The sequence below is a fragment of the Aotus nancymaae genome, unplaced genomic scaffold (assembly GCF_030222135.1).
Source record: "Aotus nancymaae isolate 86718 unplaced genomic scaffold, 86718_ANA_hifiasm-v0.15.2.pri h1tg000263l, whole genome shotgun sequence".
Classification (NCBI taxonomy): Eukaryota; Metazoa; Chordata; class Mammalia; order Primates; family Aotidae; genus Aotus; species Aotus nancymaae.
This window is the reverse complement of record NW_026988678.1, coordinates 275,347-300,990: the sequence shown is the minus strand read 5'-3', so window position 1 is coordinate 300,990 and position 25,644 is coordinate 275,347. Positions and strand designations below refer to the sequence as shown.

General features: G+C 49.3%; 1 pseudogene; it reads right to left on the bottom strand.

Moving 5' to 3' along the window:
• LOC105729928 (TBC1 domain family member 9B-like) overlaps positions 1-25,644 on the bottom strand; it is a 107,597-nt pseudogene that overhangs the window by 69,315 nt on the left and 12,638 nt on the right.

Sequence of the window (25,644 nt, the reverse complement as noted above, 5' to 3'; positions counted from 1 at the left end):
GGATTGATTGAGCCCAGTAGGTGGAGGCTGCAGTGAGCCATGATCATGCCACTGAGCTTCAATGTGGGCAACAGAAGGAGATCCTGTCTCAAAAAAAAAAAAAAAAAAGCCAGACATGTTGACTGGTGGCTCATGCCTGTAATCCCAGCACTTCGAGAGGCTGAGGCAGAAAGATCACTTGAGCCTAGGAGTTTGAGGCCAACCTGGACAAGAGAGTGAGACCCCATCTCTTAAAAAAAAATTAGTCAGGTGTGGTGGCACATGCCTACAGTCCCAGCCACTTGGGAGGCTGAGGCAGGGGGATCCCTTGGTTCCAGGAGCTTGAGACCAGCCTGGACAACATAGCAAGACCCTGTCTCCAAAATAAATAAATAAATAAGATAAAAATAGAAATACTGGCCAGGTGTGGTGGTTCATGCCTATAATCCCAGCACTTTGGGAGGTGAGGTGAGTGGATTGCCTAAGGTCAGGAGTTCAAGACCTGCCTGGCAAACATGGCAAAATCCTGTCTCTGCTAAAAGTACAGAACATTAGCCAGACATGTTGGCACATGCCTGTAATCCTAGCTACTCAGGAGACTGAGGCAGGAGAATCACTTGAACCCAGGAGACAGAGGTTGCAGTGAGCCAAGATTGCACCATTGCACTCCAGCCTGGGCAACAAGAGTAAAATTCCACCACAAGAAAAAAAAAAACGAAAAGAAAATGTGGTCTATACTTAACAATAGCATATGATTCAGCCTTAGAAAGAAAGGAAATTCTGACACATTCATATGACATGGATGACCCTTGAGGATATCACATTAAATGAAATAACCCAGACACAGAAAGGCAAATACTATATTATTTCACTTATATGAGACACAGTTGGCAAATTCATAGCAATGGAAAGTAGAACAGTGGTTGCTAATGGTGGCTGGGGCATGTTTAATGGGCACAGAGCTTTGGTTCTGCAAGATGAAAAGAGGTCTGGAGGTGGATGGCGGTGATGGTTGCACAACAGGGTGAATGTGCTTAAAGCACTGAGCTGTATGCTTAAAAATGGTGACGATGGGACATTTTATGTTTTGCATACTTATTTTACCAAACACAGAAAACAATCAAATGCTGCTGGGACTCAGACCAGAGTACCAAGAAGACAACTTCTATGTGGCATGGGGATGAGATGAGCAATTAATACTCTTTTTAAATTCTATCTTTTTCTGCAGCTGGGCTCCTTTCTTGAGACATGAGGCAGGGTCACGGCACAGGCCTGGGACCACAGGGACCTGCTCCTGTGAACCTCTGGTGGCAGATGCTGTCTCTGGGCCCTTGTCAGGCCCCTTACCTGACAGTAGGTGATGGTGGGCTTTCAGAAGGCACAGGCAGTCAGCACCTGCCAGAGGGTGGCAATCCTGAGCTTGCTCTGGAAGGCAGAGTGCTCAGGTATGGGCAGTGTAGGTCTCGCTTGATCTCCGTGGTGAGGCTGTACTTCCCAGTGAACTTCTCCACTAGCTCAGTGTAGTAGCCAGGGTGAGTCTCCATCTCATTCCAGGCCCCTGGTAAGACATAAGTGCCAGCTGTCTCTTTCCTTCTGGTACTCTGGGGGCAGTAACAGGGCAGGTTGGAGACACCAGTGCCCCACAGAAGAGTGGTGGGACTTGGGGTCAAGCACAACTTGCAAGGCAAGGTTTCCCTTGTGCTCCCGGGGAGGTTGCTCTACCCAAAAGTTCAAGTGGCTGAATTGCCTCCTCCAGGGGCCATGGGTATGAATGCTGTCAGTCTGTCCCAAGGAAAGGAGATCTCTAAAGGACTGTTTCCCTCCCACTGTGAGTGAGCGGGCACCACCTGGCCAGCAGAGTGCCCGGCTCCCAGCCTCTGTTCCTCAGGATGCTCCTCCTGGTTGGGCCCCTGCCCACAGCCCAGAGCCCAGTTCCCAGCTGTGTGAAAGAGCTGGGAGCTCCTGCCTGGCCAACTCCAGACCAGCTCAGGATCAGACAAGCTCACATGGAGAGAGCTTGCGGGGATGTAACTTGCTGAGCTGAGGCAGGGGGCCAGTGGAGGTGTCCCACTCACCAGAGAAGAGGAGCCACAGCTCTCCCTGGAGACTTTCAGGGATGCCCTTCAGGACCAGTGCCCATGTCTTGGCTGTGTGGTACAGGCACACACGGCACCCATACTCAAAGAAGTGGATGTGCCATGATTCCTCTTTCATCTTCTCTTTAGCCTGAGGGAAAAGCACATCAGGGAACCTGGGGGCCGAAGCACTTCTGAATGCCAAGCCCTAGGCCACACCAAAAGCCTTGTGAACACTCCAGACAGTGCTGGCAAGCAAGTGCGGCCTTCCTCACAATTCCCAGGAAAGACCAGCCTGTGCTGAGCCACACTTCTCAATGCTCAGGGGACCAGCTTCTCAGTGGGAGGGCCCTTCCCTTCAGAGGCCAAGAGTGCCTGCCTGCTCCATCCCATGCTGCTGGGGCACAGCCTGGGTGGGCACTGCACAGTGGTGAGCCCAGGGTCCTGAGGGAAGGCACAGGGTCAGGACTGGCTCCAGCCTCCCTCCTGAGGGCTCAGCTCTAGATGGAGGCTGGAGTGCTGGTGCTCAGGACTCACTTCCTTGGCTCCAAGGTCTTCCATGGGCGAGTTTTTCTGGAAGAGCTTGAGCAGGCCCTGGGACGTGGTCAGCACCTCCTGTGCACAGAAGCTCTGGTGGCTGTTGAGGGGACAGACTGGGCTAGTGGGCTGCTCTGACACCTCCTGAGGAGCTGGGGAGGACTAGAAAATAAAACAGGGAAAGGGACACCCTACCAACAGCACTGCCAGGCAGCCTCTGATGCACCTGTCCATCCAGAGCTGGACCAGGGCCTAGTGCAAGAAGGGCCATGGGGGTGAAAGGTGCATGGAGAAGAGCCTGTCCGGCTGGGCAGGAGGCTGTGGCTGCAGTTCATCCCTCAGTTCCTCTTTGGCTACTGGACATGGAGTCCTCAGTAACCAAACTCACCCTCCCCAGTGAGTCAGTCTCAGGGAGCGGGTTTTGGGTTCATCTGTGGGGTCCTTTTCTGAGGGAGGTCAGTGCAAAGGCCAGGAGAAGGTCTATATTAATGTGGAGATACATCCCTGTCCACTTGTGGGCCCACGATTCTTGGGCTGCACAGAGGGCTGGGGCGATGGCCTGTGACATTGGTCTGGGCTCAGGGTGGGTTTGGGGTGACTGTGTCACCCAGTTGCCACCAAGGAAACAAATGGCCCTTCTGCAGGAGTGGGATAATCCAGGGAGCATGCAGGAGTGTTGAGATAATCCAGGGAGCATGCAAGAGCTGCTGCTTCCATCGTGGTGCTACACAGGCCTGAGAGTGATGCTGTCTTGGCAGAAAGCAAAGTCCAGTGTGGGAGAACCCAGCCTGACCAGAGCCAGCTGACTGCTTGGGCTTCTTGGCTCTGCAGTGGTCACCTCCCCATGGCGGGCTCCAGCCTGGGATGGGCTCTGTACTCCTCACACCCACCTGCTGGCTCTGGTCCCATGGCCAAGGTCCCACTCACCCAGAGCCAGGGCAGCAGCCAGGGTGCTGGGCACCCTCCTAAAATACTTCACATCTGTGTTTTTTGAGAGAACCATGATCTTGAATGTGGTGATGGCTTCATGAGGGTATACATGTTACGATGTACCAAATTGTTCTCCTTAAATATGTACAGTACATTGCATGCCAATTTTACTTCGGTAAAGTTATTAATACATATATATGTATGTATAAATATATGCATATGTATGTATTAATAACTTTACTGAAGTAAAATTGACATGCAATATACTGTACATATTTAAGGAGAACAATTTGGTACATCGTAACATGTATACTTAACATATATACATATATATATATGAAAGAGAGAACTCTGCTAGGTTCACACCTACAGTCCACCCCTCTGCCCCCATGACATTATAGAAATAGATTTTGGGTCTACTTAACAAATGCTTACAACAAGCTGCCTGAATCCAGTGCATAGATTGACTGCCTGTCTGCCTAGAGATCCTGCTTCCCACCTAAGCTCCCTTAGAGGGAAAAACCAGGATACACATGGGCTCTAAGGCTGTGAGAAACCTTGGAGAACCACAAATCTCAGTGCCAGGGAAGGAGCCAGAATGCCGGGTGTGTGCTGTGCAGCAGATGTGTGCTCCCAGTGAGGTGGCAAATACAGCACCGAGCTTGGGGGCAAGGATGCTTTCTGAAGAAGATTGGCTTGGGTCCCACCTTAGATTGGGCTCACTGGCCTCAGGTGGGTGCTGAGAGCTGCCTGGGATCCTATGTATTCCTAGTTCAGTCCTCTGTACTTTCCTGAGGTAACCATCTCACAGAAACCTCCAAAACCACCTTGCCATCCTTAAGTCCCACTGAACCACACTTCTTTCCATGTAATTGAGAACAATCTGAGCCTTCCATGGGTGTCCTCCTGCCTGCACCTGACTCCACCCCCTGCTTTCCCAAAAAGTCACCCTCCAGCACAGGATTGCACTTTTTATTTTTTTGGAGATGTAGTCTCACTCTGTCACCTAGGGTGGAGTGCAGTGGCGTGATCTCAGCTCACTGCAATCTCTACCTCTCGGGTTCAAGTGATTCTCCTGCCTCAGCCTCCCAAGTATCAAGGACTACAGGCACATGCCACCACACCTGGCTAATTTTTTTAGTAGAGACAAGGTTTCACCATGTTGGCCAGGCTGGTCTTGAACTTCTGACCTCAAATAATCTCTCTGCCTTGGCCTCCCAAAATGCTAAGATTACAGGCATGAGCCACCATGCCCAGCAGGATTGCACTGCTATTCCCCTAAAGCTTACCCCCACTTCAGCTGGGTGTTGTTCAAATATTATGTTCACTCTGCTAAGATTCACCCAGTTGTACACTGTATGTGCACTTTTAAGTATATATGTTATACTTCAATTAAAATTCTAGCCCTCCCAAAAGTTACCTGTTATTTTCTGCTGACCTTTATACATTCCTTAAAAGAGTTGGCTAACCTCACTGTCTCCTTTCCCACTTTCAAGTTTTTCTTCCCTGTGTTAGAAAGTGTATATTTATACTGTAATACTTTAATGCTAATATCATTATATAGTTCCCTTAGTTCTCTGTAAGATGTCAATTCCCTACTACAAGCAATATTGAAATTAGTAGGCCTTATCTTCCACTTTCCTCCCTCTCTGCCAACATCTAATCAAAATACATTTTTATTTAATAAGGCAATCAGTGAGTTTATTCTACTTTCCATATGCTTTCCTTTTTTTTAATTGAGATGGTATGTTGCTCTGTCACCCAGCTGGAGTGCAGTGGCATGATCTCAGCTTACTGCAACCTCTGCCTCCTGGGCTCAGGCAATTCTCCTGCCTCAGCATCCCAAATAGCTGGGATTACAGGCATGCACCACCATGCCCAGCTAATTTTTGTATTTTTAATTGAGACAAGGTTTCACCATATTGGCCAGGCTGGTCTTGAACTTTTGACCTCAGGTGACTCACCCACCTCGGCCCCCCAAAATGTCGGAATTATAGGTGTGAGCCACCACACCCAGCCTCATATACCTTCCTAATCTCATGGGTTTTTTTGTACTATGTCTCCATCATCAGACAATATAACATTTGTATACTGTCACCTCTATTCTATCTAACCTTAATTCCACAGCTAAATATATCCAATGCTCCCACCAGTCCTTATGCCCAAGCTGCTTTCATCACTCTTTGGTTATCTGGAGTCTGTTCTCCAGCAGACTCCATAGGGGCTGATAGCGCCCCTGAACTCCTCTGCATAGTCTTTACAGCTTGTGGTCTTTATACCTGAAGGCTGGTTTGGCTGGGTATAAAATCCTTGGTTCACAGCTGCTTTTATTGTATATCTTAAAAACATTACTCTGTATAATCTCAGCACTTTGGGAAGCTGAGGCAGTGGATCACCTGAGGTCAGGAGTTTCAGACCAACCTGGCCAACATGGTGAAACCTTGATGCTGTCTCTACTAAAAATACAAAAATTAGCCAGTCATGGTGGTGCACACATGTAGTCCCAGCTACTTGGGTTACTGAGTCACAAGACTGCAGTGCAAAGACTACAGAGGTTGCAATGAGCTGAGATTGTGCCACTGAACTCCAGGAGACCTCTCTGAGGAAGAATCTTTCAGGATGTTGACTCACTGCAAACTCCATCTCCCACCTCCTAGGTTCAAGCAATTCTTGTGCCTCAGCCTCCTGAGCAGCTGGGATTCCAGGCATGTGCCACCAAGCCCAGCTAATTTTTGTGCTTTTAGTAGAGACAGGGTTTCGCCACATTGGCCAGGCTGATTCTGAACTTCTAGCCTTAAGTGATCTGTCTGTTTCAGCCTCCCAAAGTGCTGTGATTACAGGTGTGAGCCACCATGCCTGTCCTGGAATAATTTCTTAATCTTTAAAATCTAATAGTTTTATGAGATTATATGTCAGTATTGACTATTCTGTGTTGATTTTTCCAGACATTCAATGTACCCTTCCACTATACAAGTTCAAGCTTACTTTATAAGATTTCCTGAATCACAGTTTCTATTATCTGTATTCTACTGCTTTTTTCTGGGAAGGGTATGAGGTAGCACTACAGTTATACATATGTTGGATCTTCTTTGCCTGACTTCTTTTTTTTAAAACTCTGTTCCCAGGTTGGAGTGCAATGGTGAGATCTTGGCTCCCTGCAACTGCCACCTCCCAGCTTCAAGTGATTCTCTTGCCTCAGCCTCCCGAGTAGCTGGGATTACAGGCACATGCCACCACACCCAGCTAATTTTTTCTATATTTAGTAGAGATGGGGTTTCACCGTGTTAGCCAGGGTGGTCTTGATCTCCTGACCTCGTGATCTATCCACCTCAGTCTCCCAAAGTGCTGGGATTACAGGCATGAGCCACCATGCCTGGCCTGATGCTGATTTCTTTATCCCTTCTCTGGACAATTTCTTCTCTGTTTGAGTCTCCTTTGACTCCATTTTTCTCTTCTCTCTTTCTTATTTACTTGAATATATTTTCATTCTTGTCCAGATTTTTGTTTCAGAAATAACTGTTTTTTTTTCTTATTTCCTCCTGAGTCCTGTCAATTCTCTTCATATTTTTCTGTTGACTAGTCACTTTTAACCTGGGCTTTCTAAACATTTTTAATTTATACCGTTCTTCAGTAGTTTGTTTGGTTGGTTGTTTGTTTTTTGAGATGGAGTCTCACACTATCCCCCAGGCTGATGTGCAGTGGTGGGATCTCAGCTCACTGCAACCTCCACCTCCCAGATTCAAGTGGTTCTCCTGCCTCAGCCTGCTGAGTAGCTGGGATTATAGGTGCCTGCCACCACACCCAGCTAATTTTTTGTAGTTTTAGTAGAGATAGGGTTTCACTATGTTGGCCAGGCTGGTCTCGAACTCCTGACATTGTGATTCATCTGCCTTGGTCTCCCAAAGTGCTGGGATTACAGGCATGAGCCACTTCACCCAACCCAATTCTTTAGTAGTTTCTATAGTTTTTCTAATTCCCTTGAGGTCACTTTGAAACATCAGGACTGTTTTCATCTGCCTGGAGGAATGCTTTTCTGGTGTGCTTTCGTTATCTGTGGAAGGTTATCTGGTTATTTTCTCCCCTGCAATATCTTTGTACAGGGTGTGATGAGCATCTTTTCCTGTTCTTTCAGCAGGATGTTCTATGTATGGGCAGTTGTAGGTCAGAGTAGCTTCCTTGACTCCACAGCTTGAGGGGCCCTTCCCTTGCTGTGGTCTGTCTGTGTAGCCCTCTCTCTTGTACTTTCCGGGATCAGCCACCTCTTGTAGCTGAAGCTTCTTTCTCCTTTGCCCCAAGTGTTCCTGCTCTGTTTAGTCCCAGTTCTTTTTTTCTTGGGGTAGGCTCTTTCCTTTTGGAAAAGAAGTTTTTGTCAAGGGCATGGGCTTCCCTAATATTCTTGATCTTTCCTCAGCCATACAATATGTCAGGCAGCAATAAGATTGTGAGTAGAAATAAAGCAGAATTTTGTGTTTCCATTAATAAAAAAACCTCTTTTATAAACTAGAGCCTGAGAAATCTACTTCCAGATTCACTGGCTGTCTCTCAGATTCACTTGCTGAGGTTTCCATTTGCTGAGTAGTCTCTTGTGAGAGGTATTTTGGTGACTTCTGGATTCCCTGGCTCTTACGACTATCAGAGCCCTTTTTCCTTCCTGTCATTGCCTCAGCACAGCTACTGGCTCTGTAACTGCATGGAGTCATGCCACAGTTGGTGGTCTGGCCCCCAACTGGGGTGCATAGTTGATGCACAGAGCATAGCATGGAGGTTCCTCAAAATATTAAAAATAGAATTGCTATACAATCCAGCAATTCCACTTAAGGGTATGTCCCCAAAAGAACTGAAAGCAAAGATTCAAACAGACATCTGTGCACCCATATTCACAGCAGCATTACTCATAATAGCGATGAGGTGGAAGCAGTCCAAGCTTCAATGAACAAAATGTGGCTTTTCCATACAATGGAATATGATTCAGCCTTGAAAAAGAAATCCTGAGCATGCTACAACAGGGATGAACCTGGAGGGCAACATGCAAAATAATCCAGGCACAAAAGGGAAAAGACTATCTGATTCCACTTATGTGCATTACTTAGAATAGCTAAATTCAAAGAGTCAAAATGTAGAATGGTGGTTTCCAGGGGCTCGGGGAGTGGGGACTGGGGAGTTACTGTTTAACAGGTTCAGAGTTTGAGTTTTGCAAAATTGAGAAAGTTCTGTGGCTCGATGGTGGTGATGGCATAACCATGTTAAATGTATAATGGTAAATTTTGTTATGTGTATTTTAGCACAATAGTATCTATTGAATCTGACCACTTCGTGCCACCTGCACTGCTCCCACCCTTGATGCTGGATTCAGTAATCTTGTGCCCCTGCTACTGCGATAGCCTTTGGCCAGGCTCCTTGCTTCTATTCTCACTACTCGCTAGTCCAGCACTGCCCAAGAGAGATGATAGCCACAAATGTAATTGTAAATTTTCTAGTAGCCACAGCAAAAAGTCCTAAAATAAATTACTGAGATTAATTTTAATAATATATTTGACTTAATCCAATATATCCAAAATATTAGCATTTCAACAGGAATTAATTAAAAAATAATGGAGTGGCTGGGCAAGGTGGCTCACACCTGTAATCCCAGCACTTTGGGAGGCTGAGACAGGCAGATCACCTGAGGTAAGGAGTTTGAGACCAGCTTGGCCAACATGGTGAAAACCCATTTCTACTAAAAATACAAAATTAGCAGAGTGTGGTGGTGGATATCTATAATCCCAGCTATTTGGGAGCTGAGGCAGGAGAATCACTTGAACTTGGGAGGCAGAGTTTGTAGTGAGCCAAAACTGCACCATTGCACTCCAGCTTCGGCAACAGAGCAAGACACTGTCTCAAAAAAATATAAAAGGCTGGGCACAGTGGCTCACACCTGTAATCCTAGCACTTTGGGAGGCTGAGGCAGGCAGACCACCTGAGGTTGAGAGTTCAAGACCAGCCCGACCAACATTAAGAAACCCTGCCTATACTAAAAACACAAAATTAGCTGAGCCTGGTAGCACACGCCTGTAATCCCAGCTACTCAGGAGGCTGAGGCAGTAGAACTCCTTGAACCTGGGAGGTGGAGGTTGTAGTGAGCTGAGATGGCACCATTGCACTCCAGTCTGGGCAACAAGAGCAAAACTCTGTCTCAAAAAAAAAGATGGAGATATTTTATGTTTTTCTTTTCACACTAAGTCTCCAAAATCCATGTATAGTGAATACATACAGCACATTTCCATTGGGACCAGCCAGATTTCCGGTGCTCCACAGCCACACACAACTGCTGTACTAGATGGGGCACCTCTAATCCATTGACAAGGTGGGTGGCCACAATTATCCCATTAACATGTAAACGGGTCCTGTCCTCCTCTGGTCATGACTCCTCACTGGCTTCCCATCTTACCTAGAGTTAAAGCCTAGGGCCTAGGGGCTTTCAGTGACTTGGCCTTCTGCCACCTCTCTGGTCTCACTTCCTACACCTGGTCAGTCTCCCAAGCCCTGGTCCCAGGAGCCTGTGCCATGCCCAATTCTGTCTCTGAGCTTTCTGTGATCTCTGCCTCCAACACCCTTCCCAGACATGCTATGGCTGGCTCCCCTGCTTCTTCCAAGTTTCTCCTTCAGTGCTGCCTGATCAGAGAGGCTGCCCATGAGCAACAGAGAGAAAATGGAACCCTTTTTTCCCCTGGCACTCTTGATCCCCTCATCCTGCTTTATTCCTACCCACAGCCCTTACCTCTGCCTGACATATTGTATGTTTATTTGCTTACTGTCTCCCTCACTGGAATATTAGCTCTAAGTGAACATGCACTGTGTCCAATATGTTCACTATTCTATTCCTGGGGCCTAGAATAGCAGCTGACACCTAACAGGAATGCAATAACATGTGATTGGATGCACAAAGCTGAGTACCTAGGAGGGGCCATGAGTGGTGCTTACTCAGCCATCAGGAAGTGTAGGGTCTCATGGAGGCAGAGGAGGCCCAACCACTCTGCTCACTGCCCCTTCCACCCAATCCAACTTCACACTTTCTTGAAATCCCAGATGAAGCCTGCCTCCTCCACACCTTTCTTAATGTGTCCAATCGACACTGATTCCACCCACCCCTTCCCACCCACTCATCTATGTAGTACTTTAGCATCTGTTATAGGGGTGGACAATATAAAGGCCTGCCTGGGCCAGAACATGCAGGGTTCTAGAGCACTGAGGACATGTGCTGCCACAGCTCCCATGTCTGCTGCCCAGTGGGGACAGGGCCTGTAGGGCTAGGCACTGACTTTTTCAGAGAAGCTGGAGCTGTGGATTTGCATATGGACTCTTCTAATGGCCAAATGTTTTTGCAAATTCAGACTCAATTACAGCAGCACCACATCCATCTTGTCACACCAGGAAGCAAGGACTCAAAGATGACCAGTGTTGTGCCCAGGGACTCTCAGGGCCATCCCAGATGAGCCACTCTGGCCACAGATAGAATAAGAATAATGATTCCAGTGGAAAGACACACATCCCATTGCTTAAATACATACATTCATAATTACAATAAAAAGTGAACCAAAAAACTCACTGGTCTCATGTGGAAGACACTAGAAAACCAACTCAATTTTTTAGACAACTGGTAAGAGAGAAGAGTAAAAGATGTATTCTGCCTTTTCTCTATGAACTGTGCCTGGGGTCAGCTTCCCTCTTTGGGAGAATTTCAGCTCCCAGATGAAAGGCAGGAAGGAATGAGCATGCTGCTGGCCACTGGATCCAGGCATGTTCTCAGTGACTGACAGTAACACAGAGACATGGCCAATTGCCAGACGTCTCTTGTTGGAAGTACACAGCACCTCAAGCCTGCCCACAGTCAGACCTGCCAGAACCATTATCACCTAAGCCTAAATGTGATCACAGCTTTGGGTCTCACTGCTCAACCAACTTAAAGGAAATGGGACATAAGAGCTTGCTAAACGCCCGCAGCAGATGCAATCAGCAAAACCAGATGATGAGAGACTGGCACAAGTGACTGATTCCTTCAACAAAACATTGCAGAAGAAAAAACAGGAGCTAGGTGGAGCAGAAGCCCATAGATTAAAGGGATATAAGAGGCCTATCAACCAACAGTGACATGTGTGACTTTTGTGTGCCTCAGTTCAAATAAAATGGTGAAAAGTACACTTGCACATGGGGAAATGTGAACACAATATGTGATGATATTAAGGAATTATTGTTAAGTTTGCTGGTACAATAGTGATATTGGAGTTCTATTGGCAAGAACCTCAGACTGAAAGCCTGGCAGGGAAGGCCATGAGAACAAAGCTGAAGGGCACAGTCCTCCACAGTGTGACCTTACTCTCAGTGCAACAGCAATGCAGAAAGGATGGCCAGAGAATGTTCCTCACAGGCAATGGGCCCAGCAGGAATGAGGAGTACTGGGGTGTGTGGCTGGGGGTGCAGAGAGGCTGTGATGTTGCTGGGCAGTGTGAGGCTAAGCTAGGAGTTTCTTGCCAGCTATCATATATTAGCCCCCAGCCTGAGGCCCACAGCAGACACCATGGGATCAGGCTGCAGCAAGGAGGCTGATGGCTGCCCTGGCTCTTCCTAGGCCCAACTGGACCCTGCTGCTCCCAAGGGTCTTCTCACCTCTGTGCTAGGGTCCACAACACTGGCTTTCCTGCTTCTGATGATGCCTCCTGGCTGCTTAGATGGTGTTTTCTGGAGGAAGTCAGAGATCCTCTGAACCAAGAAATCAGTCTTTCAGGTTGGCAAACAGGAATATCATTTTGCTTTTTGTGCTGATGGACAAGGGGACTGGGCAGCATGCTGGAGCTGTCAGCTTTTTTGACAATTGTCACCTGGGAAGGCAGAAGCACTCTTTTGGGTGTCTGCATATCAGGCCCTGCAGCTGGGCATGGTTTGTGAATGAGAGACTGTCCTGCAGCTGTCTTCTCCTGGGCACAATGTAGTGAGTGGCCTGATTCTGCCACCTGCTGCATGTAGCCCTGAGCAAGCTGCTTGAGCCTCTAAGGTCCCATTTTTTCTGTCAATGGGAGCAAGCACACTGGCCATGCAGGCTGGTTCTGAGGATGATGATGTAAAGTTTTCAGCCCAGCTGCTGGCCTTTACCGGCTCTCAGAAGGCTGTCCTAAAGCAGGGCAAGCAGTCCCTTGCTTGCAGGTCTGTCCCCTGCACTTGCTCCCAGGGAACACTTTTTGACAGGAGGGGTCCTGGAACTTGGCTCTGAAACCCTCTGAGGCATGGAGGGCACAGGACAGGCTTTCAGTGGGCAACTCTGCAGAGCCTGAGGCCTGGCGGAGAGATGACAAGGGACACACCAGCTGAGCACAGTCAGCAGGGCTGAATGCTGGAAAGAGGGCAGGCCGGGTGGCCCCAGGCAGCTCTGCACTGAGGGCAACTATGGGGAGGCAGCCACTGAACTGAGGCCTGATCCAGCCAGGTGAGTGCTGGCAGGGGACAGAGCAGTCAACCTGCAGAGGGGGGTGGGACTGCCTGAGGAAGAGAAGGCCAGAGAAGCCAGGATAGCGTGAGCCGGTGGGGGGGTGAGTGTGCATGTGCACTTTTTATGTCTGTGTATGAGCATATACATGTGGACATGTGCGTGCACAGGGTGTGCCTGGGCACAGGTCTGAGAGGGGGCAGAGGCTCACAGAAGGCCTCACAGGTCACAGGAGGCAGGTGGGAGAAGATACTAGAGGACTCTAAGCAGGGTGCCAACCTGCTCTGACATTTTAAATTTTGTCGGCTGCTGTGGGAGGATGTCTCATAAAGGGGCTAAGTATGTTGGGCTAGGTGCTGTGGCTCATGCCTATAATCCCAGCACTTTGGGAGGCTGAGGAGGAAGGATCACTTGAATCCAGGAGTTTGAGGCTGGCCTGGGCAACATGGTGAACCCATCTCTGTTAAAAATAAAAAACCATCTAGGTGTGGTGGTGTGCATCTGTTGTCCCAGCTACTTGGGAGGCTGAGTTGGGAGAATCACTTAAGCCCAGGAGATCGATGCTGCAGTGAGCCACGATCACATCACTGCAGTCCTACCTAGGTAAGAGTGAGACCCTGTTTCAAAAAAAAGGAGGGGGGCAGGTGTTAAGTGCAGTTAGGGAGAGGCTAAAGCAGATGGTGGTGTCTCAAGTGGTGGCCATGGAGACGAAAGGCTGAGCTCTGTGGGGCAAGCTGGCAGGACGTGCTGTAGGTCGAGGACACAGGGAGGAGGGAAAGGTTGGAATCTAGGCTGATACATGGCTTTTACCTCGGCAAAGGGTGGAATTGGGGTCACTTCCTGAGGGAAGCTTGGAAGGGCATGGTTGGGAGTGAAATTCAAGAGCCCGCTAGGCCCACAGCAGAGTGAGCTGCATGCTCAGGAGCCTGCAGGCTGGAACATGGGGGAGCAGGTGGGTTGAGGGGACAGCGCTGGCTGGGCAGGCCACCTCCACCTTGACCAGCTGCAGAGCTCCGTCACCAGAGCACACCCAGCTCTCAGTGTGGGCTAGTCCTGCTCCCCAGGCTCAGCCAGGGCTCTCTACCATCAGAGATGTCAAGGGCCCAGCAGGACAAATTCAAATGGGGCCTCAGGTGTCAGGAAGACCCCTAGGCCTGGGGGCCAGGTCAGTACAGTTCCTAGGACAGAGCCACAGGGTCCTGGTGCTAATAGAATATGGGTTCCGGGTCATACCTGAGCCTCTCAACCTGGTACTTTTGGAGCTATGGCTCTTCTGAGTTCCTTCCCTCTAACTTCCCTTGGGGAAACTGAAGCAGCAACTCTCCTACACCTATTCTTCGTCACACCTACAACTTGAGGGCTTTGTGTAAATGCCAGGGAAGAATCTTTCTTTCTTTCTTTTTCTTTTCTTTTTTTTTTTTGAGACAGAGCCTCGCTCTGTTGCCCAGGCTGGAGTGCAGTGGCGTGATCTCAACTCACAACCTCTGCCTCCTGGGTTCGAGCAATTCTCCTGCCTCAGCCTCCCAAGTAGCTGGGACTACAGGCGTGTGTGCCACCATGCCCAGTTAATTTTTGTATTTTCATTGATATGGGGTTTCACTATGTTGGCCAAGCTAGTCTGAAACTCCTGATCTTGTGATCCACCCGCCTTGGCCTCTCAAAGTGCTGGGATTACAGGCATGAGCCACTGTGCCCAGCCTTCACTTGCTTCTTATAATTAAACGGTTAGTGCCCTGCTTGGCCACAAGGAAAAGGAGGCCTTGAGACATGTCCTGAGTCAGTCTCATGCCTTCTGTTTGGGTGGGGGCCCTTGTCCTTGCTATCCACACCCCTTCAGTGCAGTGCAGGACACATGACCCTGTTCCCACCAGGGTCACTGTGGAATCCCTAGAAACCCAAGGAGCAGCAAGTGAGAGCCAACCCCGCCCCACAGGGGAGAGCTGACCTCTGATGGCCTGCTGGAGCCTGAGCCACAGCCAAGGTGGCGTGTCCAGAGAAGACTGGTGAGGTGGCCTCTGAAAGTGACATGTGGGACTGGTACAGGAACATGGTCCTCTAAGCCCAACCACAGAGCAGCGTTTTGCCAAAATTCAACTGCAGGGTCTAGAAGGCAGGCTTGACAGAAACTCATGCATAGGAGGCCCTTTTTCGACTAGGCAAGTGGCCTAAGGGGGCAGCAGTGTGCCTGCCTCCCCGACAGGGCAGGTGCTTGTGGAGGGGCTCACTCAGCCTATACCCTCCACCTGTCCCATCACTGAGTGACATGTGGCTACCTGGGCTGGGGCCTCCTCCCAGGTGCCCCCCAGTGGGCCAGGGCAGAGCAGGACAGGCTGGTCCCTGAGCCCACTGACACCTTGGGGCTGGAAAGGCCTTGGCCCCTCAACCAGGGGATACTGACCTCCCTCAGTGGTATGATGAGGTGGCATGCATCCTCCTCCTTGCTGGCAAAGCAGATGTAGTTGTTGGAGATGAACATCTGGCTGGGGATGTGCAGCTTGTTAAATGGTGTCCACAGGGTACAGCTCATGTGGCCATCCAGCCACTCATCCCTGGGCAGCTGGAACATAGCTAGGTAGCACTCATTCTTGGCTTGGGCATCCAGGTCTCTGGGGAGACAAGGTGGGAGGACAGGAGGAAAGGGGACAGTCAGGACCAGCACACTCTCAAGGAAGCATTGGGGCCTCCCCAGCCCTCAGTTTCCATATCAGATTCAGATTCCCTGGGGTTCTTCCTTGAGCAAGTCATGCTCAGAGACCTTAGAGTTCAATAAAAGATGCATGCTGAGTGACCAGGCTGTAAGACCGGCTGCCTCGCTGAAGAGCCAGACAGACACACTTATCTCTCTTCATGCTAACTCCCCACACACACTCCTATCTGGCCTCTCCATGCAGGCTCCACATGCCCACTCCTGCATTCCTCGCTCGTCCCTTTCAACAAGAAAAAAATTAAAAAGCCTGCCAGAAATTGTCCGGCGGCAGTTTAACATTGAACGTCCCTTAACCAATAAAACTGTCTGCTCTTTATTTCCCTAACAATCAATCAAACTTCCCCACCAATGAACCTGTCTATTCTTTGTCTCCTTAGCCCCGCCTAACTGCCAGTGGCTACTCACCCCATCGGTATCTCAACTCCCCTTAACCAATAAAACTGTCTGCTCTTTGTTTCCCTAATAATCAATCAACTCTCCTTACCAATGAAATTGTCTGCTCTTTGTTTCCCCAATAACCAATCAACTACCTACACTTCTTATAAAAACCCCATGCCCTGAGAAGCCCATTGCGACTTCTCTGGCCCCTTTCTTGGACCACAGAACCTTGCCCGAGAGCTGAATAAATTGGATTCTCATTTTTCTTCACTGGCCTCAGTTTCCTCATTTGGACTCAGCAATATACCTTACACAGGCAGAAGGTGAAAGTCACATAACTAGTGGAGAAGTGGCCAGCAATGTATCCTGAGACTGATTTGAAAAGGACACCTAGATGCTGGCCTGACAATGTGCAACCAAACCCTTGGTACTGAAGGGCAGGCAGAGCCCAGAGCGCTGGCACTGGGTCCCACTCAGATGGAGGGCCTGGGGCTGCTCTTCCACTCCGGGCAGGACTAACCCTACCTTGAAACCTAGGCGAGGAAGCTCCCCACAGGGAGGTGGGGAGCTAAAAGTAAAGCATACGGCTGCTAACAGAAATGCACACCTATGTAGCTGATGGCTGTGACAGGGGCCTGGTCCAGGCCCTCACCCCTTCAGTGGCTCTGTCCACATAAACTCTCCCAGCTCCAAAGAGAGCCTCCTACCTGCCCTGGGTTGCAGCAGCCTGAACAGGGCCTGACTGCACTCTCACCGGCAGTGCCAGGCATGATCATGTTCTATCTCTGCTTGTGTTCTTTCCAAAAGGTCCCACAAGCCAACCAACCACTCGCATCCCAAGGGTGACATGCTTGCACAATTTTCTGGTCCTGGAGGTGGACCCCAGAGTTTGGGCCTAGGCCATGGTCTGTGGGTGCAATGCAGGAAATGATCTGACAGGAATGAGGTTGCTGAACACACAGGTGTGAATTTGCCTGTGCTCAGGCTGACTGTGAGATCCAGGAACCCTCAGAGATCTTGGCCAGCCTCTTGAGTTTCCCATGAAGCTAAACCTAGGAGCCCAAACATAAGCTTGGGACTGCCGGCTGCTGTGATATATTCCTGTGTATAAATCCCCTGGACAGGGCAGCAGAGACCTCAGACTCACAAATGATCCATTCCCCTGGCTGGCCTCAGACCCAGAGGCCTGCTTCCATATCAAACTCAGGATCCCTGGGGCCCCCATGGCTGTGAGGGGCCTCTGGCAAAGGAGTCTTGGGGTATACAGGAGAGATGTCAATCACAGTGGGATGGAGACTGTGCACTGGAGCCCAGATTCACTGAAGCCTTCCTTGGGGCATCAGAGTACCCCAGCTGAGGTGGCTACAACCTGGCTCCACTGCTCACTAACTGAGGGACCTCAGGCATGTTACTTAACTTCTCTGTGGCTCAGCTTCCTTGTCTGATGCCTAGGATCCCCTTTCCATCTTAGGACCAAGAGGAATAAAACGGGAAGAGCCTGTGCCCCATGAGTGGTATCTTCAAGACATCACTACTCTTTCCTGATGCCTCTCCACACAGTACTGCAATGATCTGTTTACCTGGCTTCCCTCACAAGTGGAGAGCCCATGAGGGGGAAGTGTGGATACCTTTTCCAGGTCTACACACTTGGACCAGGCAGGTCCCAGCCATGGTCAGCAAACCCGGCTCACATGAGCCCACCCCAGCCTTGGAGGGCAACACACTGCTTCAGGGCTGAGATGTTTCTGTGTGGCTGGATGGGCCTAGGGAGGGTCTTGTCCTCCAGGAAGTCCTTGCTACTGCATGGCCAGGTTGGCCAACTGCCCCATGAGCTTGAAGGTCTCGCCGATGTTGAGGAACATGGAGAAGAGCTCCTGGTCACATGTCTCCACATGGATGCTCTGGGGGAAGAGTAGGGTGGCGTTCTTCTCCAGATGTGTTATGTCCACCCACTGCACCACGAGGTTCACTGTACACACAGGGACAGACACACTGCAGGTTAGGGCCTGGCAGGGTGAGGCTCCGGCTGCTCATCTGTGCCCCTGACCCACCCCAGGGAACTGCTCTCTGGGGGCACTTCCTATGTGCTCCTTCCTGGGTGCCCAGGCCTGGCTGGTCTGTCACGCCCTCCATATGGCGGGACCAGCCCACTGAGGTGTCCACTGCCTTCCAGACCAACCACACACAGTAAGCGTCTACCCTACCAGTGGCTGAAGGTGAAAGGAATGACTGTGAACAACCAAGACCCACCCAGCAGCTCCCCTGAGTGGGAGTGCACTGATGTGTGAACAGTCACAGCACGGCACAGCCAACACAGAGCAGGACCTGACCCCAACTGATGGGAGGTAACTGGCCACCTGGTTGTGATGGGTAAGCAGTAGGGCAGGAGGGGGCATAGGGAGGCTGTGGGCTGAGGGAGGCGAGGAGGGAGGAGGGCTTCGTAGGCTTGGGGATGGCTAAGACCCTGGGGGCTCTTTCTGGAGCTGCTGGGGAACCAGGCTTGCATCCTGTGGCCAGGGTGTCTGCAGGGAAGGACCTACAGCAGCTGAGGGCCATGGCACACACCCAAGGTACTGCATGACATGGAATCACCAGGAATTTGGAGCAGAGGTTTGCTCCGAATACGCCAGCTTGGCAGAAGAGGGCAGGGCAGGCATATGATGTCACCATGTGGAGAACTCTATAGCAAGTGGTAGGTATGGTAAAAGCTGGCTGGGAGGAGGTATATGCCTGGCCAAGGCTGGGCAGTCCCACCCCAGTGAGCTAAGGTGGCATTTGGGTTTCAGGAAGATCCCTCTGGTGGCTATGTGGGGACGGAGTATCTGGGGGCCGAGGGCATGGAGGGGCTGGGGCACACTGAGGGGCTGGCTCACTTTCCTTTCCCAGCAGGAAGGAGTAGAAGCACAGGTAGTTGACCATCAGGTAGCACCAGCCCTGTTGGGGCACACGGCCCTACCAACAGCTGCAGGAGTAGTAATTCACCAGCCGCTCACCCTCAGACATCCCAAACTGCTTCTGCATCTTCAGCTCGGCCTCCTTGAACTTCCCGGGGTCCTTGTCTCCCTGGGACTTCAGGGTCTTATTCTCTTCTGCAATGATGCCCTGGAGGAAGGTAAGAGGACAAGGACTTGCTCTGCTCAGCCCTGGACAGGTCAAAGCGTGGAGCAGAGAGGCCCAGGGAACCCAGGACTGATGGACCTTGGTCTAAGGGCTATTGGCACAGGTGGGAACAGTCAGTGGCTCTTGCTGGCATGCAGTCAAGGCACATGAACCACAGACATTGCCTATGTGACTCTCCAGACAAGTTCCTGCAACTCCCTGAACTACTGTCATCACTGGCTGTGAGCAGAGGCTTTTTAAAATAATTAAGACAGGGTCTCACTATGTCACCCGAGCTGGAGTGCAGTGGCTCAACCATAGCTCACTGTAGCCTTGACCAAAAAGCTAAACCCATCCTCCTGCCTCAGCGTCCCGAGTAGCTGGGACAATAGGTGTACGCCACCACACCTGGCTAATTTTGTACTTTTTGTAGAAATGGGTTTTTGCCATGTTGCCCAGGCTGGTTTCAAACTCCTGGGCTCAAGTGATCTGCCTGTCTCAGCTTTCCAAAGTGCTGGGATTATAGGCGTGAGTCACTGTGTGTCTGGCCTGACACTTTTAAAATGAACATTTCAATTCTTTCTTTTCTTTTCTTTCTTTTTTTTTTTTTTGAGACAGAGTCTCACTCTGTCAGCCAGGCTGGAGTGCAGTGGCATGATCTCAGCTCACTGCAACCTCTGCCTTCTGGGTTCAAGTGATTCTTCTGCCTCAGCCTCCTGAGTTGCTCATGCTACAGGCATGCGCCACCATATCTGGCTAATTTTTTTTATTTTTAGTAGAGATGGGGTTTCACTGTGTTAGCAAGGATGGTCTTGATCTCCTGACCTCATGATCCACCTGCCTCGGCCTCCCAAAATGCTGAGATTACAGGCATGAGCCACTATACCTGGCTTCTTCTTTTTTTTTTTTTTTGAGACAGAGTCTCATTCTATTCCCAGACTAGAGTGCAGTGGCACAATCTCAGCTCACTGCAACCTCCATCTCCCAGGTTCAAGAGATCCCCCTGCGTCAGCCTCCCAAGTAGCTGGGACTACAGGCATGTGCCACTGTGCCTGGCTAATTTTCTGTATTTTAGTAGAGACAAGGTTTCACCATGTTGGCCAGGATGGTCTCGATCTCCTGATCTTGTGATTGTAAGGTATATTGCCGAGTTAAAATGAGGAAACTGAGGCCAGTGTGAGAAAACGAGAATCCAATTTATTCAGCTCCCGGGCAAGGTTCTGTGGTCCGGGAAGGGGCCAGAGAAGTCACACTGGGCTTCTCAGGGTGTGGGGTTTTATAGGGAGTGGAGGTAATTGATTGGTCTTTAGGGAAACAAAGAGCAGACAGTTTCATTGGTGAGGAGGATTGATTATTAGGGAAACAGAGAAGACAGTTTCATTGGTGAGTTTTATTGGTGAGGGGGTTTGATTGATTACTAGGGAAACAAAGAGCAGAGAGTTTCATTGGCGAGGGGAAGTCAAGGTGCTGATGGGGCAAGCTGCCATTGGTTGCCAGGCGGGACTACTGGTGGGCTGACCAGCTGGGGAGGTCAATGTTAAGCTGCCGTTGGACAAATCTTTGGTGGGCTTTTTAAATTTTGAAGGGGTCGAGTGAGGAATGCAGGAGTGGGTGTGTGGAGCCTGCATAGAGAGACCAGATAGGAGTGGGTGTGGGGAGCCAGCATAGAGAGGCCGGCATGGGGAGAGATAAGTGTGTCAGCATGGAGAGGCCGGCATGGGGAGAGGTAAGTGTGTCCATTTAACTCCCGGTGAGGCAGCCAGCCTTACAGTGATCAGCCCGCCATGGCCTCCCAGTGCTAGGATTATGGGTGTGAGCCACCACATCCATCCCATTTCAGTTATTTTCATGTAAAATTGCTGAAACGTATTATCCATAAACATGGTAAAAAAATGTATATAGTAGAAATGTGTGTTCAACGAAAAAGGAATCTTTCATCCTCTGTAGCGACTTCCCTGGTTCCCTCCAGGCATGCAAACACTGATGAATCCACAGGCAAATACATGTTTTCCTCTTTTCCCTTTTATTTGCCCAAATGGGATCACCCTGTAGCCCTGTTCTGCAAAGTGCTTCTCTCATCACATCCTGGAAGATGTAATACGCTTGACCCACTGTGTGCCAGGGAGCTCCTGCCTCTCGGCCCTGCACACAGACCAGCGGCAGACCCACAGGTTCAGGGCCCATCCATACTCCCTCATGGAGCTGCCATTGTTGCTGGCCTTGGAGTCCCAGAGATATCCCCCTGGGACACAGAGCCAGCCCCAAGCCTCCAGGGGTAAAACAGGTCCTCAGTGCCCTCAGCTCAAAATGTACACATTGATTTTCTAGAAGGACAATTACAGGATATACTAAAGTAAGTCAAGGTCAGTGCAGGTAGCTGGGCTGCCACCCATCCCTCTGTCCATGGGCAGGGAGGACAGCCAAAAGCCTTGGCGAGGACTGAAAGGTGGGGTCTGCTGCTCTGATTTCTTCTATTTCTCAGAGCAACCAGGGAAGGAAAACAGAATATGCCATCCCCAAATATGCCTCTTTGACATAAGTATTTTGAGCTGAAGGCAATAAAGTAGCAGCGAACACAGGAAAAGCTCTCTTCCCCGCCCCCTGCTTTCTGCATAAAGGCTGGATATATACTCACCTTTACGGGAGACAATTGTAGATTCCTATCAGTCCAGAGTTAACACCATAGGTGTCTGCAAACAAGCCTTACTCCATTAGTTTAATCCCATGTATCTACATTTCTCACAGTTTCCTGCCCTTGGAAGCCTAAGCTGTTTTCCTTCATCCTGTTACAGCTCTTTAAGTGGACTGTTGATGTGTTAAGAGGCTGTAAAAACCCAATTCTAACTAAACTTTTGAGCTTAGTTAGCATTTCTCCCGTGAATATATGAGATAAACACATTAGTAAACTTCTGCTTTTCTCTTGTTAATCTGTCTTTTGTTAACAGAGCCGCAGACAAGAACCTAAATGAGGAGAAAGAAAAAGGGTTTTTCTTCCCTTCTACTAGTGCCACCACAGCTGTGATCTAAACATCTCTCTCCAGGGGCCTTTGGCACCTCTGTGGAGCACTCCTACAGGAACCAGGGCTACAGGAACTACTCCTGTGTCTGGGAAAGGCCCTGGCAAAGCACCCCCCTCATTATTAGGGCTCTGCCTTCATTTCCCGCTGCCTCTGATTCTACCCTACTGGGAGGCAGAAAAAGCGTCCCACTCATGGAAATAACAGAGGAAGCCCTGGCCAGCCCATGGTGGCACAGCCATCTCTGCCACATGGGCCCGAGGCTTGCAGCTATCCCAGCAGCACTGCCCTTCAGGCCACCATCCCAGGTCAATGGCCTGCTCTGCGCTTCCCTCAGCATTCTTCACTAAAATTCACCAGCCCCGAGCCCACAGGCTACTTTCCAGCCTCCGCTCAGGAAGAACAGTCCCTACCAATGGGGACTGGCTCATGGGGTTGAAATTCCCTGTTTGTTAACAGACAGAATCCACCTGTAAAATCACTGGGTAGATTTTAAATTATGAATTCAATTTCTCTAACAATTGTAGGCATTTTCAGGTTTCCTACTTCTTCCTCAGCCCCTGTGCAGTTAAGTTGTATTACATGGTAGGCCAAACAATGGCCCGAATGCTGTATTGGGATGCGAGATTAAAATAATTCACCAAGACAAAAGTGTGCCAAATTGCAGGGTCTTTATTGCCAGCGACCATGGAGGACTCATGTCTTTCTAACCCGCGGCCCCACAGGGAGGGTGACAGGACCTTTTATGCCCGTAAACCATCTCCCAGGGAAGGTGTGGGGTGGGGGTGGAGCTGGACGGATTCAGACATTCCCAGGGCCAGGGGATTCCATAAATTACCTCCTGGGCAGGGATGGGGGTAGGGGCCTCCAGACATTCCGAGGGCTGGGGGCTTATTATCATTCTGATTGCTACCTAAGTGATTTACAGAAGTCAAGATAAACGTTAGTTTACACATTGTTTGGGTACCGGTGGAAATTACAGATCTTAGTTCACAGGGGCCAAGATGAAATTAGCTTCGGCTGCGTATTCTGATAAGCCAAGGCCAGCAATTCTGTCAGTTACTGATAAAAAAAGGTAAACAGCTTCACCTAGTGGACATTTTCCAGAGCAGACTAGCAGTCTTATTTACAGAAACCAAAGTCAGCAGTTATTGCAAGGAGAATGGGGCAGTTATTACAACTCATTTTTGGAGACACAGCTTTGTCTTATAAAATGGCGTTGCTCAGGTTCTGGCTCCAGGCCAGCTATAGCACACCACAATGATGTCCACATCCTAATCCCCAGGACCTGGGAATATGTGACCTACTTAGCAAAAGCAACTTTGCAGATGTGACTAAAGATCTTGAGAGGGGAGGTGACCCTGACAGAAGGTGAGGTAATGAGAGGAGGGAGGAAGTGGAGTAGATGAAGGGGAGGAGGGAGGGACTAGCTGAGGTGAAGATCTATGCTGCTGGCATGAAGATGAAGGAAGGGGCCGAGAACCAAAGAATACATGTGGCCTCTAGAAGCTGGGAAAGGAAAGGGAACAATTCTCCCCGCAGAGCCTGTAGAAGAAACACAGCTTGCAGACAATGCCTGCATTTCAGCCCAGTGAGACCAATTCTGCCCTCCTGGCCTCCAGGATAGTAAATTTGCTTTTCTTTTTTGAGATGAAATTTTGTCTTGTTGCCCAGGCTGGAGTGCAATGGCATGATCTTGGCTCATTGCAATCTCCACCTCCCGAGTTCAAGCAATTCTCCAGCCTCAGCCTCCCTAGTAGCTGGGATTATAGACACTTGCCACCACACCTGGGTAATTTTTGTATTTTAAGTAGAGATGGGGTTTTGTCATGTTGGCCAGGCTGGTCTTGACCTCCTGACCTTAGGTAATCCGCCTGCTTTGGCCTCCCAAAGGGCTGGGATTATAAATGTGAGCCGCTGTGCCTAGCCAAATTTGTGTTCATTTAAGCCACTAAGTTTATGGTAACTTGCTGCAAAAGCAACTGGAAACCTAATAAACATTATTCTAATAAAGTGCCCATTTTGTCTGAATTATTCTTTTTTTTTTGAGACAGGGTCTTGCTCTGCTGCCCAAGCTAAAAGGTAGTGGAGTGATCTTGGCTCACTGCAACCTCTGCCTCCCAGGTTCAAGTGATTCTTGTGATTTTGGGAGTGCCCAGACTCCCAAATAGGTGGGATTACAGGTGTGTGCCACCATTCCTGGCTAATTTTTTGTATTTTCAGTAGAGATGAGGTTTTGCCATGTTGGCCAGGCTGGTCTTGAACTCCTGGCCTCAAGTGATCCACCTGCCTTAGCCTCCCAGAGTGCTAGGATTACAGGAGTGAGCCACAGCATCCAGCCCCATTTTGTCTAAATTCTTAAAGGTACTGGTTTAAGGCTGTTTTGTCATCCAGTCTCTCTTTAGAGCTTTGCTTTTTTTTTACAGATGCACCTCATGGCATATCCCCAACACTGTATATGTGAGATTTCTCTCTTTTGTCTTGGGTCCCTTTTACTACAGGTCTGCTAATATTTGGGGATCTGTTGCTCTTCTCTATGGCTCCCTTGTTTCCTATGGAAATAACATTGGCCTTCTGTTATTTCCTTCTGTCTTGTGTCTTGGTATCTCTGGAGTTCTTTTTCTAACTTACTGGACACTTGGCTCGTTTATTTTCATCTGTCCTTCTTTTATAAGATTGTAGGCTTTAAATTTCCTTCTGTGTATTGCTCTCACTGCACCCCACATATCTTGACATGCAGGAGTAATCACAATATTTTATTTATTTATTTTTTTAGATGGAGTCTTGCTCTGTCACCCAGCCTGGAGTGCAGTAGTGTGACCTCTGCTCATTGTGTCCTCCACCTGCTGGGTTCAAGCAATTCTCCTGTTTCAACCTCTCTGGTAGGTGGGATTAAAGGTGCATGCCACCATGCCCGGTTAATTTTTGTATTTTTAGTAGAGATGGGGTTTTGCCATGTTGGCCAAACTGCTCTTGAATTCCTGACCTCAGGTGATCCACCCACCTTGGCGTCCCAAAGTGCTGGGATTACAGACATGAGCCGCCACACCCAACTCCCCATCTCTACGAAAATTACAGAAATTAGCTAGGCATGGTGGTTCGTGCCTGTAATCCCAGCTACTCGGGAGGCTGAGGCAGGAGATTCACTTGAACCCGGGAGGTGTATGTTGCAGTGAGCTGAGACTGAGCCACTGTACTCCAGCCTAGGCAACAGAGTGAGACCCTGTCTCAGATAAATGCTCATTATTCCATTATTTTCCCCAAAGAGGAAACAACCTAGAGATCACCATGAGTTTTTACACACTGCTACAATTCTCATAACCATTGTTTTGATGGCTGCAAAATACTGCATTAAGTATACCATATATAACTTTTATGACTTACTAAGTCCCTTGAACACACAGCAATTAGCACAATAAGCATACATAAAGTGCTCAGTAAATGCCAGCACCTATTTTTACTCTT